Genomic DNA, 17,266 nt, shown 5'->3' with positions numbered 1-17,266 from the left:
GAGATCACTACACACCAACCACTCATTCAGAAAAAAACGAATAGTAGACGAGCATGTTTGGTGGAGCAAACGTTGGATTAAGCATTTCCAACGAAACATCGACAGAACAGACAATTTACTGAAATAGTTCAATACGTACTCTACTTATCTTACGATCGTTGTTAACAGCGTTGATTACACCGATGTACTAAACAAGTGGAACCAATGGACCAAAGAAAAATTTCTCGACGTGAACATGTTTAAAATTTGAGGCTGAATTGATTGACTAATAGCGTTCATTCCTAGTTTCATCCTGGCGACCTGATTGTTAACCTAAGTAATTGGTAACATAAATAATCAGTGTAAATCAGTTCTAGCTAAAGGTCTTCATTTCTCTTTTCCACCACTTAAATTCAGTATATATAGTTTTAAGAAATTAAGTTTAACAGGAAAAAACTTCTTTCAATAAACGGTACCATATTTAATAGATAAAAAAATTACTGTTTATATCACCACAATCCGAACACTTTTCCACTGTAGTACTTCATGTAAAAATACTCTTTATTTTTTCTTAGAAAACCTTCACTTTTTCTAAATTTTTCAGTACGACACTAATTACTAGGCCTCTCGCAGGGTTAAGAGTAACGTAAATGATATTTACTAATTGTGCAACTTTTGTTTCTTATTTCAAGAATTTAATTCAGATTTATCGAATGACCTTATATGAATTTACAATTAAAATATTTATACAAAACCTTATAACTACAAATTGTACTGGTCGAAGTACCCGTGGAATGTACGGTGAGAAACTTGAATATAAAATTTTGTTTTTTCTTCCCACAGTTCGGTTTCCACTTTAATAACTTGTCGCCTTAGTTACTATACACAAATGTTCAATAATATTATAATTTTATTTAATCTTGCTTTTCACAGTTTTTATTGGTTGGAGGTGTAACAATAGTGGTGAATCAATTGTTGTAATGAAATGACGTAAGCGAGAGAGAAGGAAAATGGCAGAAATATAAAACTTATAAGTTAGGGTTAACATTGGGAAAGGTCAGAAGATGTTAAAAGTAAAGTTATAAAAAAGAAAATTTATCTTTTAAGCTTAGTTAATAAATTGTACATAGAGTGTAAATAAAGGGTCATTCTTCGCGATCACTTATATAATAATTTGCTGGTGTAGATCTCAGAGTAACAACTTTTGAGATGTGACAAGTCATATTTCTCGTCTGTTAATTTATATATTATATACATTTATATCTATATATATATTATATGTTTGTACTGTATGAAATTTCAGAATAGAGTGAACCATAAAATGTTTTATGATTAGATTGTATTTAGCAGTATCTATTTGTGTATTTTGAAGTTGAAAGGACACACAATTTACTATCCCTGATAAAAAACAAATTGTAAGATTGTGTGTTACTATGGAGTAGGGATGGGCAACTTATTTTTCATAGTGGCCACAACAACTGTGGCTAATGAAAACAACGTTTGACACACTATTAAAAAAAAAGAGAAAGATATTAGTTTAATCAAAATAATTGCATTTCAACTAACCTTCATTGTGAAAATTGACGAGGTTTCATCAACAAGTTTCGTGAAATTTGGCTTAATATCTATGCTCAGTGAGTATCTCGGCTCTGCCTCTAAATTTATGTCAGTAAGCCAAGATGTGTACCCAGACTTGACAAAATCTAGTGTAGAAAATGTTGACTCACAAACCCATGTCGATCTAAACATGGAAAATAATTTTGAAATTGTTATCTTTAAATTTGGAAGACTCATTTATCATAACAGTAAGGCACATCTCTTTGATGTAACATTTTTGTTTACCTTTCATGTGTTCTACACTTTGCAGGGTAAGCATCTCGTCTTGAAATCCACACTTACCCAAAAACAAAAAAAGATGTAATTTCCAAAGTCAAATTGAAATTGATCATGCAAAAATTCAAATATCAATTTCAAATTTTTATGTGTGGAGAAACGTGATTTAAATTTTTGAGATAGAATTTTGATCCAGTTTACACAGAGATCATCTTTAACATCAGAGAAATCATAGTCCTTACTATCTTCTAGAAAACTATTCAAATTTGCAAAATGTGTAAAATCATTCTTGTGATTGTTCTACAAGGAGGTTTAGCTTTAATAAAATTCATGAATAGACTGTGATTGCTTGCTTATTATTTTATCTCTTCCCTGAAGTTTCATATTCAAATCATTCAAGTTAACCATCATGCTGCACAGAAAGTGAAAATCACACTGCCATGACAAAGTTTCAATTTCAGGGAAAATTTCAATCTTGCCTTTCTCAACAAGATACTCTTTTGTTTGAGGAAATGAGGAAGTAAATCATTCGAAAACTTTTCCTCTACTTAACCATCTTACATTTGCAAAATCAGTAAGATGATCAAAATTACAGTCACTGCTTTTCTTCAGAGACTCAACAAACTTGATGGATGAGAGAGCTTCCACTTCCAATATAATTCATGATTTTTACAACAATGTCCATCAGAAATTTCAATTAATCACTTTTAGACATCTGAGCACCCAATTTTTTGATGCAAAATGCAATGGAAAGATGGCAGTGTGGACTTCACACTATTTTCAATTAAATGCTGCTTCAGAAGATAAATAAATCCTAATTTTGCCCCAATCATTGTGGGAGCACTGCATGTTGTGACAGAAACCAGTTTTTTAAATCCAGATTGAATTTTTTTGACATTTCAAGAAATTTTTCAAAGATGTTTTTCCACATGTTCGATCACGTAATCCACAAAGGCCAGGTATTTCTTCCCTCACTTGAATATCTGAAGTTACATATCGAACCCAAATATCAACTGTCCAGTGTTGCTAACATCTGTCGACTCATCTAGTGCTAAAGAAAAATAGGAAAAATGTGAACAAAATGAAATCAGCCTAAATACTAGCTGGTCAAAATTTTAAGACCATTCTGAAATGAAGTGTTAATGAGTAAACAGGTAACGAAATTTAGTCATTGGTGTTCAAGCATTAGTGTTGTCAACATTTCTCACTGATATCTCCTGTGTTACATTGGATAGAAACATGGCAAAGGCTAAAAAGTTGGCCAAGTTTGAAAGTGGCAGAATTGTCGAGCTGCAAAAGCAAGATCTCTCTCAATGTACCATCGCTGGTGAGATTGGGCATAGTAAAACCGCTGTTGCAAATTTCTAAAAAGACCCTTAGGGATACAGAACAAGAATTTCAAGTAGTCAGCTCAAGAAAATTTTGCTGGCATTGAACAGGAGGATTTAACGGGTTGTCCAGCAAGAAACTAGCCAATCGTCAAACCAGATTAAGGCCCTTACAGACGCAGAATGCAGCTCAAAAACAATAAGACGGCATCTACGAGAGAAAGGCTTTAAAAACCATAAACATCTTCAAAGTCCACACCTTCTTCCACACCATGAAACAGCTTGGTTAAACTTTGCTGAAAAGCACCAAACGTGGGACGTAGAAAAGTGGATGAAGGTTTTGTTCTCTGATGAGAAAAAATTTAACCTGGATGGTCCAGATGGCTTCCAACGTTATTGGCACGATAAGGATATCCCACCAGAGACATTTTCTGTATGACACAGGGGAGGAGGTTTCATCATGATCTGGGGTGTTTTCTCCTTCTATGGAACAATGGAGCATCAGGTAATACAGGGGCATCAAAACAGCAGCTGGCTACATTGGTATGATGGAGAGAGCATCCTTATTGACTGAAGGCTTTTGCTTGTGTGGAAATGACTGGATCTTTCAGCAGGACAGTGCTGCAATCCACAATGCCTGCAGGACAAAGGACTTTTTCATGGCTAATAACGTGATTCTTTTGGGCTATCCAGCATGTTTGCCTGAGCTGAACCCCATCGAAAATGTTTGGGGGTGTATGGGAAAGGAAGTCTATAGAAATGAATGTCAATCCAAGTAATGCATGATCTTCATAAAGCCATCTTCACCACTTGGAATAAAATTCCAGCCAGCCTTCTGCAAACTTTGACCATGCCAAAGTGAATGTTTGAAGTTATTTGCAATGATGGCCACGCAACTCACTACTAAGACTTCTTGTTGGGCATTTCTTACCCTGTTTAGGACTTCTTTTTGGTATGGTTGTAAACCTTTGACCAGCTAGTATTTAGGTTAATTTCATAGTGTTCACATTTTCCCTTTTAAATGCTGAAAAAGGTTTTTAGTTTTATTCTCCCTTTTTTTATTTTCATCTTTCGAAGCTCTACTCAAAAAAATAAGTGGTTGAGTCTAACAGTGCAAAATGCATATTTTTTCTTTATGTTCATTGGCCTTAAGATTTTGGCCAGCAGTGTATGTGTAATTCAGTTTTATTCTCCCTTTTCTTATTTTCATCTTTCGAAGCTCTACTAAAAAAAATAAGTGGTTGAGTCTAACAATGCAAAATGCATATTTTTTCTTTATTGTCATTGGCCTTAAGATTTTGGCCAGCAGTGTATGTGTAATTCAGAAACATTCATTACAGATGTTTACATATGTTGCCATGGCTCTACTATTCATTGTCAGTTTTGTTTCCATGTTCTGATTGCTGTAAAAACGTATTTGTATGACAGATGAAAATGAGCAAAAATACAACACACATCACAGTGTTATGTCACAATGAAAGCTTCCTTATTACTTAAACCAACAAGTTCCACTGTACATACTAAACACAAATTATCAGCTCATACTAACTCCTAATCTTGATTCTGTCTTGTATTACAGGTATTGATGACACAAACAATCAAACAAGCCTGAATAAAATATTGTGTAATTAGTAAAATTTTCTAATCTAGCCTCTGTTACTGGGTCACAGAAACTGAAATAAGTATCATGATACTTAGGTCACTCAGTAGACATGTAGTATCTTAGTGTTTGAAATTTCCTTTTTTAACTATTGTTTTAGTGAATAATATTTAAATCAACATAAGTCATTGATAAGTCAATGTAACAAACCTCATAACCGAGTTTAACTTATTATAATTTCCAATTTTCAACTAAGTTAAACATCCAAAGTATAATAATACAATTATAACAATTTTTAATACATAAATCAGTGAGTCACATGCAACTACAGCTGATATAAAATAGTATAAAACTAGCCTTTAATAAGTAAAACTGTTTTCCTTTGTTTTAGAGGACTAGTATTTTGTAGAATAGAATCACATTTCAGTTGTAATACATTACACATGTATGTTTTGTTATTATTTACAAATATATCTTAAAAGTTCAGCTGCTTCTCTCAGAACACTGAACAGTAAAGAAATACAGAAAACAATGATCTCTCCTACTTACAAAATGTGTGCTCATTTGCCACAATTTTTTAAGCCTTGTCAAATTTTACAAGTGGTGTATGTAAACAATTTTTTTTAATGTTGTATATACACATTTTGTAATAAAGAATATTATAAGTTACTATATCAGTACTACTGTAATTAACTGTTCTTATTAATTAAGCTGTATTTGTATCTTTTAAAAAATATTTTTCAAACACCATTCCCCTTACTTTTCTCTGAATGTCTACAAAAAAATGAGTTTACTCATGAAGACACTTTTCAAAAACCAAAAAATCATGCAGGAGAAATTGTGAGCTTTCAATTGGTTATAAACACATCATAGAGTAAATTAAGTAAATGTGAAAAAGCATTTCCAAAGATAGAAAAAATCAACAAAATCATCTTGTTTGATATGTTACGTACGTGAAGAATAAATGTTCCCTCTTGTAACTACAGTATTTTACACCTTGTAATATGCTATATTGTGGGATATGCACCCTAGTTTTGTTATATTTTACTGATATTCGAATGTGTTGTGTATATTTAACAGAATTAAGTTGAAGAAACGGTTTATGCTTGAAAAACTGTCCGAAAAGAAAGGTTCTTAGATTTTATTATCATTATATCTAACTTTTTTGTTTCTCAAAATTAATTTGCAATCCACAAGAAACAATTATTGGCTAATTTAAAACAATGTTGATTTGTAGCAATAACCAATAGAAACAACACTGATATGTCATTACGTCAAAAGTAGAAACTTCCCGAACCTAAGCAACAAGTTTTGTTCAAAAAAAAAAAAAAAATCATGACAGCGAGTTTTTGCAGTTTCAATAGTAAAGCTTATAAAAGGTTTATTAATATCTTCAGATTTGGTAACAGAGTGAAGTAGGTTGTTCTTTTAAGCACTGTCTCTTATTGTTTTAAAATATTTTGCCAATTAACGTTTAGAATTGGCTCTAATTTAGGATAATAACTTTCATCTTGGTAATGACTTTCCTACTGTCTTAACAGTCAAAAAATGAGGGTTAATGTGTCAAACATCTACTCTGAACCTTTTGTGCCAAAGGCAAATGTTCCATAAGGAGATATAGTTAGTCTTATACCAGTTATCGTATATGTCAGCGAAATATCCCTAATAGATCAATTTTTATTTTTTTTTCCGTAAATTTCGTAGATAATGCGTTTACACAGAAGAGTTCAAAAATGCAGGCTGTAGTAGAAACAGTGTTTTAGGCCTACGTATATTTCAACTCACTGGTAAATCATCAAACGTGTTAAAAAATCGTAATCTTTAAATTAGTTTATTCAAATTATTGTATTTTTTAATGATTCATTATCAGAACTAAAAGTACTAAATTGAATTGTAATGAGCCGATTCTATTTAGCAACAAATTTGAGCCCTTGGCTTCTGCAAACCAAGCACTCGTGCATTTGGAAGGTTTGGTTTGTTCTGAATTTCTCGCACAGCTACATGACGGCTATCTCAGCTAGCCATCCCTAATTTTGCAGTGTAAGACTAGAGGGAAGGCAACGTAGTCATCACCACCCACTACCAACTCTTAAGCTACTTTTTTACCAATGAATAGTAAGATTGATAGTTACATTATAACGACCCCACGGCTGAGAAGGTGAGCTGTTAGGTGTGACCAGGATTCGAACCCGCGGAAGGAAAACAAAAAATTCAGAGAAGGGAGTAGATGATAAAGAGGTTATAGCCATAAGTGATTCATTGACAAGATGTGGGAAAATAGGGAGAAAAGAATCAGATTATGCTACCCCAGAGAACAGATTAGGGATATAACTGATAGAATAGGCAGTTTAAATGGGTTAGCAGAGATAAAGTTTTTACTCTGTATGTATACTAGATGCAAAAATAGAGGCTGAGAAAAGCTTAGCATAGGAAATGAGTGTAGAAGTAGTTATAATGGTAGACGTATAAAAAATAAAATTGATGACTTCAGGGAAGTGCATGATTGGAATAAAGATATTTGATATGAGATAACTGAAAAATGGTTTTCATGACACAAAATCTTAGAAATATAGAGTTACAGGCTATATAATAGGAATATACTACAAAAGAGGGGGAGGGGTGGCATTATATGTAAAATATGATTTAGATCCTGTAGAAATTGAGGATATCAAAGACAATACCAAGGAGATTGAATTAATCTGGGTTTCTATTAATCATTATAAAGCAAAAAACTTAGCAAGAATCTGTTATAGACCATTAAATAATACTTAAGAAATTAGTGAGAAACTTTGCATTGAAATTAAGATTTCAACTGTGAACTCTATCAACATAGTTTTGTTAATATATATACATTTAAATATTCGGAAATGTTATTGAAAATAAAAAGTTAATAAAAATAGTGATACGTATCAATTTTATGATATTTCCTAACAAGATTGATAAAAACATTTTTCTGTCTCAACACAAATATATTTTAATTGTTTGTTCATTTGTTTTGAATTTCGCGCAAAGCTACACAAGGGCTATCTGTGCTGGCTGTCCGTAATTTAGCAGTGTAAGACGAGGGAAGGCAACTAGTCATCACCACCAAATTTTGGTCTACTCTTTTGCCAATGAATAGTGGAATTAACCGTAATGTTATAACGCTCCTGCTGCTGTTAAAGGCGAGCATGTTTGATGAGACATGGATTCGAACTCGTGACCCTCGGATTACAACCTGAGTGCTTTAACGACTTGGCCATATATTTTAATATAGAAAAAGAAATTATAATAATTGTTATTACTAATAGTTATTGCAAATGGCGGTTTATGTACAACAGTTTTACAAACTTGTAAAGAATACTGAGTTTTATATCTGGTCTAGAACTGAATAATTTATCGATGATCCAAGTCCATGACGAGCAGATCAGTCCAAAGTTGACATTGTCACACCTCGCTTAAGCTAGCTAGCTTGATTGGCCTCACACCACTTATCTTTAACCGAGGAAGAAATGTTAATGTCTGAAGTTAATTCACTGAACTTGAACAGTTTGTAATGTTCGAAATCTATAAACATTTCTGGTCAAATTCTGTAGTTTTCGATTAATAGGCGTTAAACACAATTATAGCTTCTGAGGTCTATAATACACTGACTGTAGTTGTCCAATAATGTTCTTGTATTACTACTATCTCTATGATACGAATCATGCAAGTTTCACGAAGTTGGAACAATGTTTGAAAATGCGCTAGCATTTGTGTTAAAAAATATCGTTGATTCTTTTTCTCACAAATCTTCTACAAATCTAGAGAATAGGCAGGACGTGTGCAATACACAGCCAACAATGTATGTTACAAGCAAAAAGAAAATATGCTGAAACAAGTGTAGGTATTAAAATAAACATACGAAGATTAATCCGTTACACTTTTTTCCTTAAGTATTTAAAAATTGGCGTTAGACAGTTTTAACTTTATATATATATGTTTATATTAAATACAATACAGTTTCAAGTGTGAAGACAATTAATAAAAATAACCATATGAGACTAAATTTACACTCATGTGAATGTGCTTAAACACAAATGCCATCTTATTGGCCTAACGTAGTCAATAATCACATGATTTAGATGTTTCTCGAAAGTTGGGACAGGTTTTAAAGGAGCAATGTGGATTTTCTGGTAGGGTTTTTTGACCAACTTATAGATATGAAAAGTTTTACAAAACCAGGAAACCTATTGCCTAATTTTTGGCTAAAAGAAATGTCTCGTAATTTTGTCACACGTTTTGCGTACTCTTAAATGACTTCTCATGGAAAGTTCATGGAATACTTTCAATATATCACAACAATGTGCTTTTGGAAAAAAAAACAAAAAAACAATTTGATAAATTAGCCCAGTTCTCAGAAGCTGGGTTATTTGGTAATCTCCATTTTCTCATGAGCATGATATTTTTGAAAAAAGTGACCATGTGGAACTTTCTTCAATCCATCTTTTGGAAGTGCGTATTTAAATAATGAAGAGATAAGCATTCCTTTTCCTGCTCAGTGATCAGTTTGCTTCTCGCAAATAGAACTTCACCAGATGAATCAGATTTCTTACTTCTATCATTGTCACTCACAGATGAATTGTTAGTAGGATAGTTATTCACAAGATCCTCATTGGGTCCAAAAAATGTCCGAGACAAATCCATAATATTATCATCTGAACAAGTGTCTATCATTCCTTTTAGGCTTAATTTCTTTACCTAAGTTCAAGTCACAGAACCTGAAGGAAACTTATGGATTCTCCTCAACAACAACATCATCTTTATATGAAATAATGATCAGCTCACTAACCATATTGAGTTTGGCAACAAATTTTTCCCTAGCCAAATTATTTCCCCACAATATTGACACCCTATTAACTGGCAGACTAGGTCTCAATCCAACCACAACTGGTCCCGAAACTAGGTCTGATGTTAAATAAATGTTATGAAGAGGAACATTATCAAAACCAGTCTCAACAACCTGAGAACTCGAATCAAGAGTCAATATACCCTCTAACAATAGTGGTTGAGTTGCTCCAGTATCAAGTAAAATACGTACGGGTATGAAATTAGCAGTATCATTTGTGAAATTACAGACTCAAAAAGTTTAAATTTCACTCTAACTGCATTAGCACTTCTATCAGTGGTCAAATCAACAACATCAAATGATCTGGTGAAACAACATCCATATGTGGACACAGACGCACTGGGTGTTGCCTCTTTTTTTCAAACTTCAGCAATCTGGCATCATATCACCAGGTTTTTATAAAAATTGCAGAGAGGCCTTGATGATTTTAATGAAGTTTTTGTCCAGACTGCCATAAGATTTCGAACGACAATAGCTGGATGTTTTTTTTATAGAATACTCAACTTCAGTGGATTGAAAAGGTACAGGCTTTTGCTTAGTTTGCAGAAATTTCTTTTCATGAAAAGTGGTTTTATGAGTTAAATGTAATTATTGAAAAGAACAGCTGCTTTCAACTTTCTTTTCATACAAATAAGTTTTGAGATCGTAACTTGTACAGCATTTAAATTCGTGAAATAAACATCTTTGACTTATGTTACCAAAACTGTTACCAATATGCAGAGAATTACAATACCTATCAAAATAAACCTGTTTTTTATGGACGAATTTCATATAAATTTGACTATCATGCTTGTGATAACCCTGAAACTTTTGGTGATAACCTTCTGAAACCAGGTCATATGCTTTGAGGATAGCTGCTTTAATCTTATTATAACCTGTAGAGTCTTCTAGAAAGAAGCAGCATAAGCTTCTTGTGCTTTACCAGTCAAAACACTCTGTAGGAATAATGACCATTTTTCGGTAGGCTATATAATAATTTAGGCAACTATCTCAAAATGTTGTAAATATTTATCAACTTCATTTTCATTAAATGGTGGTACTTTAATATGTCGAATAAGTTTAGAGTTGTCATTTTGCCTTGGTCAATTGGAGTTGAGTCTAAAATCCATTTTGTTTGGCCTAATGTCTTTCCTGGCTCTGATATAGTCTTGTTTTAGCCTCGAAATGTTTACTTTCTCTTTCCACTTAGATACTGGCTTCCTCTTTCTAGGCTTCTTTCTTGCCTAAGCTAATGCTGGCTTTTCTTAGCTAGCCTCACACCCTTACAAGCTGAATTTTTCCGGCGAATATATTTAATGTCCATGTAGAAATAATAACGACCGAAGTAATTCACTGTAGTTGAACAGTTTGTGATGTTCGAAATCTTTGAACATTTCTGGTCAACTTCTGTAGTTGTCCGATTAATAGGCGTTAATCACAATTAAAACTTCCTAGAACTACAACACACTGGCTATAGTTGACTAATAATACTACTCTTTTTTTGTCTCTTAGATACTAAGTTACTTTTACATGAATCATGCAAGTTTCCTGAAGTCTCAATAATGATCTATAGCATTTTTGTAAAACAAATATTGTTGATTTTTACTCCCACGAATTTTCTACAAAGTTAAAGAACAGGTAGGACTTGCAGGATACACAGTCAAGAATATACATCAAAAGCAAAAGAAAACTTTTCTAAAACAAGCGTAGGTATCAAAAATATAATGTTTAATCCATTACACTATATAAAAACCAAAAATATTATTTCATTTCACATCCTCCACCTGCAAAACTTGATAATGTTTAGCAACAGAAAACAGTGAGCAAGTAAAAGGTTCGTTACTAGAAATATATGTTTGCTATCCAATTTTATTTATTGTTCTATGTTTTAACAAAACTAAGTTTAGAACTTATTTGTAAATAGTTATAATGTATATATATATATTATAACTGACAGGTGATTCTATTTTACAAAATGCTGATCTAGTAAATTGCAACCAAGACAGATCATTTTGTGAAGGCTAAAATCCACGGATTTATAATGCTATAATCAGGTGTTCGATTCCCCTCAGTGGATTTAGCAGATAGCCCCATGTGGCTTTGCTATAAGAAAACACACACGCACACTTATGAATAGTAAAACAACAACAAAATCTGAGTAAGGAAGTCTTGTTATATTTACTGGTAATATGCAAATATTTGTGAAGATATACTTAATAATTCAAAAGTTATAGCATGAAAACCTTTAGAAGCACAAAATGGTTACAAGTTCAGTCCCTATGATCGAACCCATGCTGAAAGAGTTAATGAAGTTATAATTATGGGTGGATTAATTTCAAGCATATAGATCGGGAGAGACTAGAATCAATCCGTTAGTGAGACAGGTTTTTGAAAACTGTTTACAAATTACTCAAGGAACTTTCAAGAAACAATGCTACATTGGATCCACAGATTATTTTTACATTTTAAGGTATGGGTTCTTTATAAGAGTGACAGTCAACCCCTTAACATGTTTGGTGAATTGTAGAATGCAATTGAATGGCAAATTCTCCCTCTGGTAACAATTTAAAAAAGATGATGATATATTGGCTTTACTGTTGAGTATAAGCACAACTATTGTGTTGTTCAGTTAACATAGTTTTATAAATTATTACCTTCTGAAATTACATATTTTTGACATTACAGTGCTTTGACATATTCTATGTAACAAAATGAAGTCTTATTTCAGTTTCTAAGTTCTTTTTGCAGTGAGTAGTGGACATGGCATGGCCAGGTGGTTAAGGCACTCAACTCGTAATCTGAGGGTTGCGGGTTCGAATGCTCATCACACCAAACATGATTGCCTTTTCATTCATGGGGGCTTTATAATGTGATGGTCAATCCCACTATTCGTTGGTAAAAGAGTAGCCCTAGAGTTGGTGGTGGTTGGTGATGACTAGCTGCCTTCTCTCTAGTCTTACACTGCTAAATTAGGGACAGCTAGCACAGATAGCCTTTGTGTACAAAATTCAAAACAAACCAAATCAATGACTAGTGGGATTGACCATAACATTATAATGCCCTCTACAGCTGAAAGGACGAGCATATTTGGCGGAATGGTGATTTGAACTCAGAACCTTCAGATTGCAACTCGTGCACTGTAATCACCTGTCCATGCCAGGCTTTGTCAGTTGGATTCTAAGGTTACTGAACTTGCGTGTGTGAATGTTTTAAAAGAAAAGAGAATAATTTGAAGCTTTATGAGCAATTGTGATATCCAATATGAAGAATTCTTTTTTTGTCATTTGTATGTGTTTACATTCATTTAACTTGTTTGGAATATATTATTTTTAAAACCATTGGATTTTGTGATGTCCATTTACTGTTCCAATTCATCACCAATAGTACAGAAAAGCATGGAAAGATGATTAAAAATTTAAGAAAACTATTTGCAAAAACAAACCTACAAAAATATCTTGTGAAGTTTGTATTCAAGCCTAGTAATAATCACTTACTGTGTAAGCAATAAATATAAAAAAAGATAACTGAATCAATCAGTTATTACTAATACATGAAGAAAGATGAAAACTGAATTAATTAATACCTTGACTACTTTTAATACTCAAATGATGAGGTTATGCTTCTTTAGGAAGTTCATGAGAATATCTGTTTCTGCTGAGTTACCAGCAGTATGTTAAATAATTCTGAAATGTTTATGCAATATATGATAAGCTATTTGTTTTCTTATTCTAATAGACATTTTAAAAACATTAAATACACTCAAAGATACAGCACACAGAATGCACACTAATAATTCAAGATTGTTTAGAATTGAGCACAAAGCTACACCATGGCCATCACGGGTGTTGAAAACCTGGTTTCTAGTGATTTGAATACAGAAACATACCACTGTGTTACTGGGGGCAATTCAAGAGAGAGAAATTGCAGTTTTGTATTAGAAACCTTATCTTAAAAAGGCCTAAGTAATTTTTCAGAGTGCATAAGTGTTTTGTCAAATGTTATCCCCCACAACAACTAATTCTGAGTAAATTGAAAGAGTTCTCTCTCTGTATAAAATAATGTAGTAACTAAATAGTATAGGAAGAATTTTTAGATAGAAATGATATTAAAAATCTTAGTAAATTTCTGATCTGTTGTGATTTTTTTATGTAGAAACAAGCATTGAGCTTAGAATGTGAAAGTGGATAAGAATTGGCCAGTTGAAGGGTTTCACCACTATGTTAAGCCAGAACCTGTACAGAATGTGAGTAGTAGTTGTTAAATTTATATATCAGCTCCTAACAATGATGGATGACCTCAAATAACTAGAATAAAACAATTATCTCAATATAGAGGTTGAATAAATTGCATTAAATCTATTTTCAAACCTCAGAGTATCGTTACAGTTTAATAATGTCTATCTGATGATCAAACACAGTTACTATTGGAAAAGTTTCTGTTGTAAAACAGCTATGTAAAGAATACACCACTACTGCCTTCCTTAATCAATCTAAGTGTATAAGGATGATGATTCTCCAGCAGTGTTTCAGCAGTCTGATCTATGAACGATTTGACTGGTATGTCTTTGTTTAGAAAAGCATGATACTAGTTTCTTTCTCCAGATGCTTTAGTTATGCAATGGTTGAATGTATGTATTGTGTAAATAGCATGTGTACATGTGACACTTGTCGATTTTCAGATGAAGATACTCTGATTATCTTACATACTATTGTCTGAGACACCAAGATAAGATGGATTTTACTACTGACACTGATGTTCATGTTTTCTCACCTGTTACAAGATGCTGCACTTTGTGTACAATGGGTGAGAGGTGTGACATGTTTCAGGTCTCTTTTTGGATAATATGGATATTCCAAGATGATCTATACATGTATTCTTTTGTTTTCCAATGTCAACATTTTGTGTAGAAAAGGGTTGTTAAATAACCTTTCTAAAAGTGATAATTTTTGGTGGCGTTGTACTTCTTATGACACTAAAGAGGTTATAAAAGCCCTTCAAATACATGCCTTTCAATGACTGCTTATATCAGCTTTGGTTTTCACAACATTTCTTGAACTAATTATTCAAAATTATCTCAGTAGAATTCACTCAACTCTCTTTATTCTCTAAAGTCTGTACTCAACCCTCAAGTTTACTCAAATGTTTGGGTTATAATATACCCAACTCTTTGCAAGTAATAGATTTGATGACCCCCATTGGTAACTCTTAGATTAACTGTATAATCTCTCCATTTTAGTTTTGTACAAACAGTTTTTTTCAGGTTTGGTCATATGCAGAAATGACCACGCTCTTAATTTCACCTAAAAAGATGATCGGAGAAATTTTAAAACAAAAATAACAGTTGTCTTAATTCAAGGCTTTTTCTCATGTAAATAAGTTTGTGTTTCTAAAGGCATTTGAAAATGTTACAATAAAAAATAACTACCATAGCTTGGTGACAATGAGGAAAGCAAATACCCTGAATAAAAACAAAGGTACTTTCTGCTATAAGATTACACACACAGAAGCTGAAATCAAATATTTTATTTTTCACTCACAATATTAAGTTTATAATAAGGTTCACTCAGAATTTGTGGAAGCAATTGGTGTATCACAATAGTTAAGAAAAATAGCAGTATACTTTGCTAAACATTTAATTCTGATAACTTGGATTGACTTTGTGTGATAACTCACTGAGATCTATAAATTATTTTTATTAATGTGACTTGGCCACTACATTTCATATAAACATATATGAATGATTAAGTTGCAAAATGCATTATATCACAATAGCAATGAATCAATTAGTGGGAAATAAGTTATTTTAAATTACATTATCCTGTATATATTTTTATTGTTGCAGCAATGAATATATGCCTAAAATTTGGGAATTACTTAATAAACCATGAACATACACAAATAGAAGTTATATGAAAACAAACAAATCCAATATTTTAGTGGTGCATAAATACATTCACTGTTCTATGATTAGCACTATATCGCAGAAACAAATGAATAATGGGGCTTTTCAATTTCATATTATTTATTAGTGGATATACTATTACATCCTGGGTAACTCTACTATATGAAGTAAAAGCTAACACTGATAATTGTTCATTCTGTTTAGGTACACTGGATGCAGTATTTCACAGTCACCATAACTAATTTTTATAAGCTTGTTCACAAATTATTTGAAAAATCTTCAGAACAAACATTTTTATGTTCTTTTAATTGATCTACAAGAGCTGATGTTATCTTTCTTTGTCAATTTGTATAAAGAAAATAAAAACTATTATATAAGTCTATTATTTCTAGTTTCATTTATAACATACACAAATGAAAAAATACTTTTAAAAACTGTATGATGCTCTCACAACTCTTCAAGCAACATTTTTCCATAAATAAAATAAGGATTTAATAATAAAAAGAATATTGATCAGGGGACACATGTATATGATGTCTTTTATTTTTTTTAGTGTCGTGCAAAGCTACTCGAGGGCTATCTGAGCTAGCTGTTCCTAATTTAGCAGTGTAAAACTAGAGGGAAGGCAGCTAGTCATCACCACCCACTGCCAACTCTTGGGCTACTCTTTTACCAATGAATAGTGGGATTGACCATCACATTATAATGCCCCCATGGCTGAAAGGGCAAGCAGGTTTGGTGCGACCGGGATTCAAACCTTGACCCTCGGATTATGAGTCGAACGCCTTAACACACTTGGCCATATCTGGCCGTATATGATGTTGAGGTAACAGGGGTGGTAAAGTGATATACAAGGAAGCTAATAATCACTTTAAAACAACGTTAATTAATTCTGTGTGATACAAGAATTTAGTTAAATATAAGTTTATGTTTTTCGATTTTGCAATCATAGTTTTTTGTAGGGGTGGGGGTCATGTTGCTAATTCCATCATGATTCAGGAAGTTAAGGTGTTTGGGAACTGAAGGATTAAAGGTGTCATTGCATAAAAATCAGAGATGTTTACATCTAATACAGCAACTAAATAAATAATACACTTTGATGTTAATTGTCCTTTTATGTGAAAGGTAGAACTGGAGAGAGTTGAAAAGTTAGGGATATAATCGCATGCGAGACAAATAGTTCACCGACACAGATCAGTTCTGTTAGTTTGTACTAGTGAAGCTGATTTTGTCTGTAATTTGGAATGTACTAGACAGTCTTTGAAATTCCTCTCACGTTTGAAAGAAATTGGGGGGTGGGTGGTTAAAAATGTTGAGAGATGTGATTTCTCTTGTTTGTAAGGTAATGTTGCATTGGGCAATTCTGCTACTCTGTTTAGTTAAAGGAAGGTGTATGAGGACTCTGTCACTATGTGGTTTGTCTTTAGATGAGAGACAGTAAGCTTGAGATAAAGAATGTGGCAAGTTTTGCCTTTTCATTGGTGTTGTTGGGATAATTCTGCTCTCTAGAATAATGAGTAATGTCATTTGTACTGTCAGAGTATAGACGTCTCAAATGTAGGAATTGTCCCTTAAGAATAGAGTGTTTGTGATAAGAGGAATGGAACAATTAAAATGTAAGTAGGAATGGTTGTCAGTGGGTTTGTAATGTACGTTAGTAATAAATGTAGATGTGGAAATGTTAATAGTGATGCCTACAGAGATCTGTATGTTTAAGAGGCTGAGAAGCAACCAAATGAGACCCTCTTTTACAAACCTCTCAATGACGATCTCATTCT

General features: G+C 32.8%; 1 protein-coding gene across 4 annotated transcripts in view; it reads left to right on the top strand.

Moving 5' to 3' along the window:
* The first annotated feature begins 560 nt into the window (after positions 1-560).
* The window catches only part of LOC143238566 (ankyrin repeat and sterile alpha motif domain-containing protein 1B-like), a 37,473-nt gene continuing 20,767 nt past the window's right edge, over positions 561-17,266 (top strand). The window contains exons 1-2 of one of the 4 annotated variants that reach the window (XM_076478911.1): positions 561-780; positions 13,739-13,829. The gene's annotated coding sequence lies outside the window, so the exon portion shown is untranslated. Of the gene's footprint in view, positions 781-9,765; positions 10,129-10,207; positions 10,568-13,738; positions 13,830-17,266 lie in introns of those variants that run through there. The other 3 variants (XM_076478914.1, XM_076478913.1, XM_076478912.1) reach the window with 3 other exon arrangements.

The sequence above is a fragment of the Tachypleus tridentatus genome, chromosome 13, assembly GCF_004210375.1.
Source record: "Tachypleus tridentatus isolate NWPU-2018 chromosome 13, ASM421037v1, whole genome shotgun sequence".
Classification (NCBI taxonomy): Eukaryota; Metazoa; Arthropoda; class Merostomata; order Xiphosura; family Limulidae; genus Tachypleus; species Tachypleus tridentatus.
Note: the sequence above shows the minus strand (reverse complement) of the source record. Positions and strands in the feature narration are given on the sequence as shown.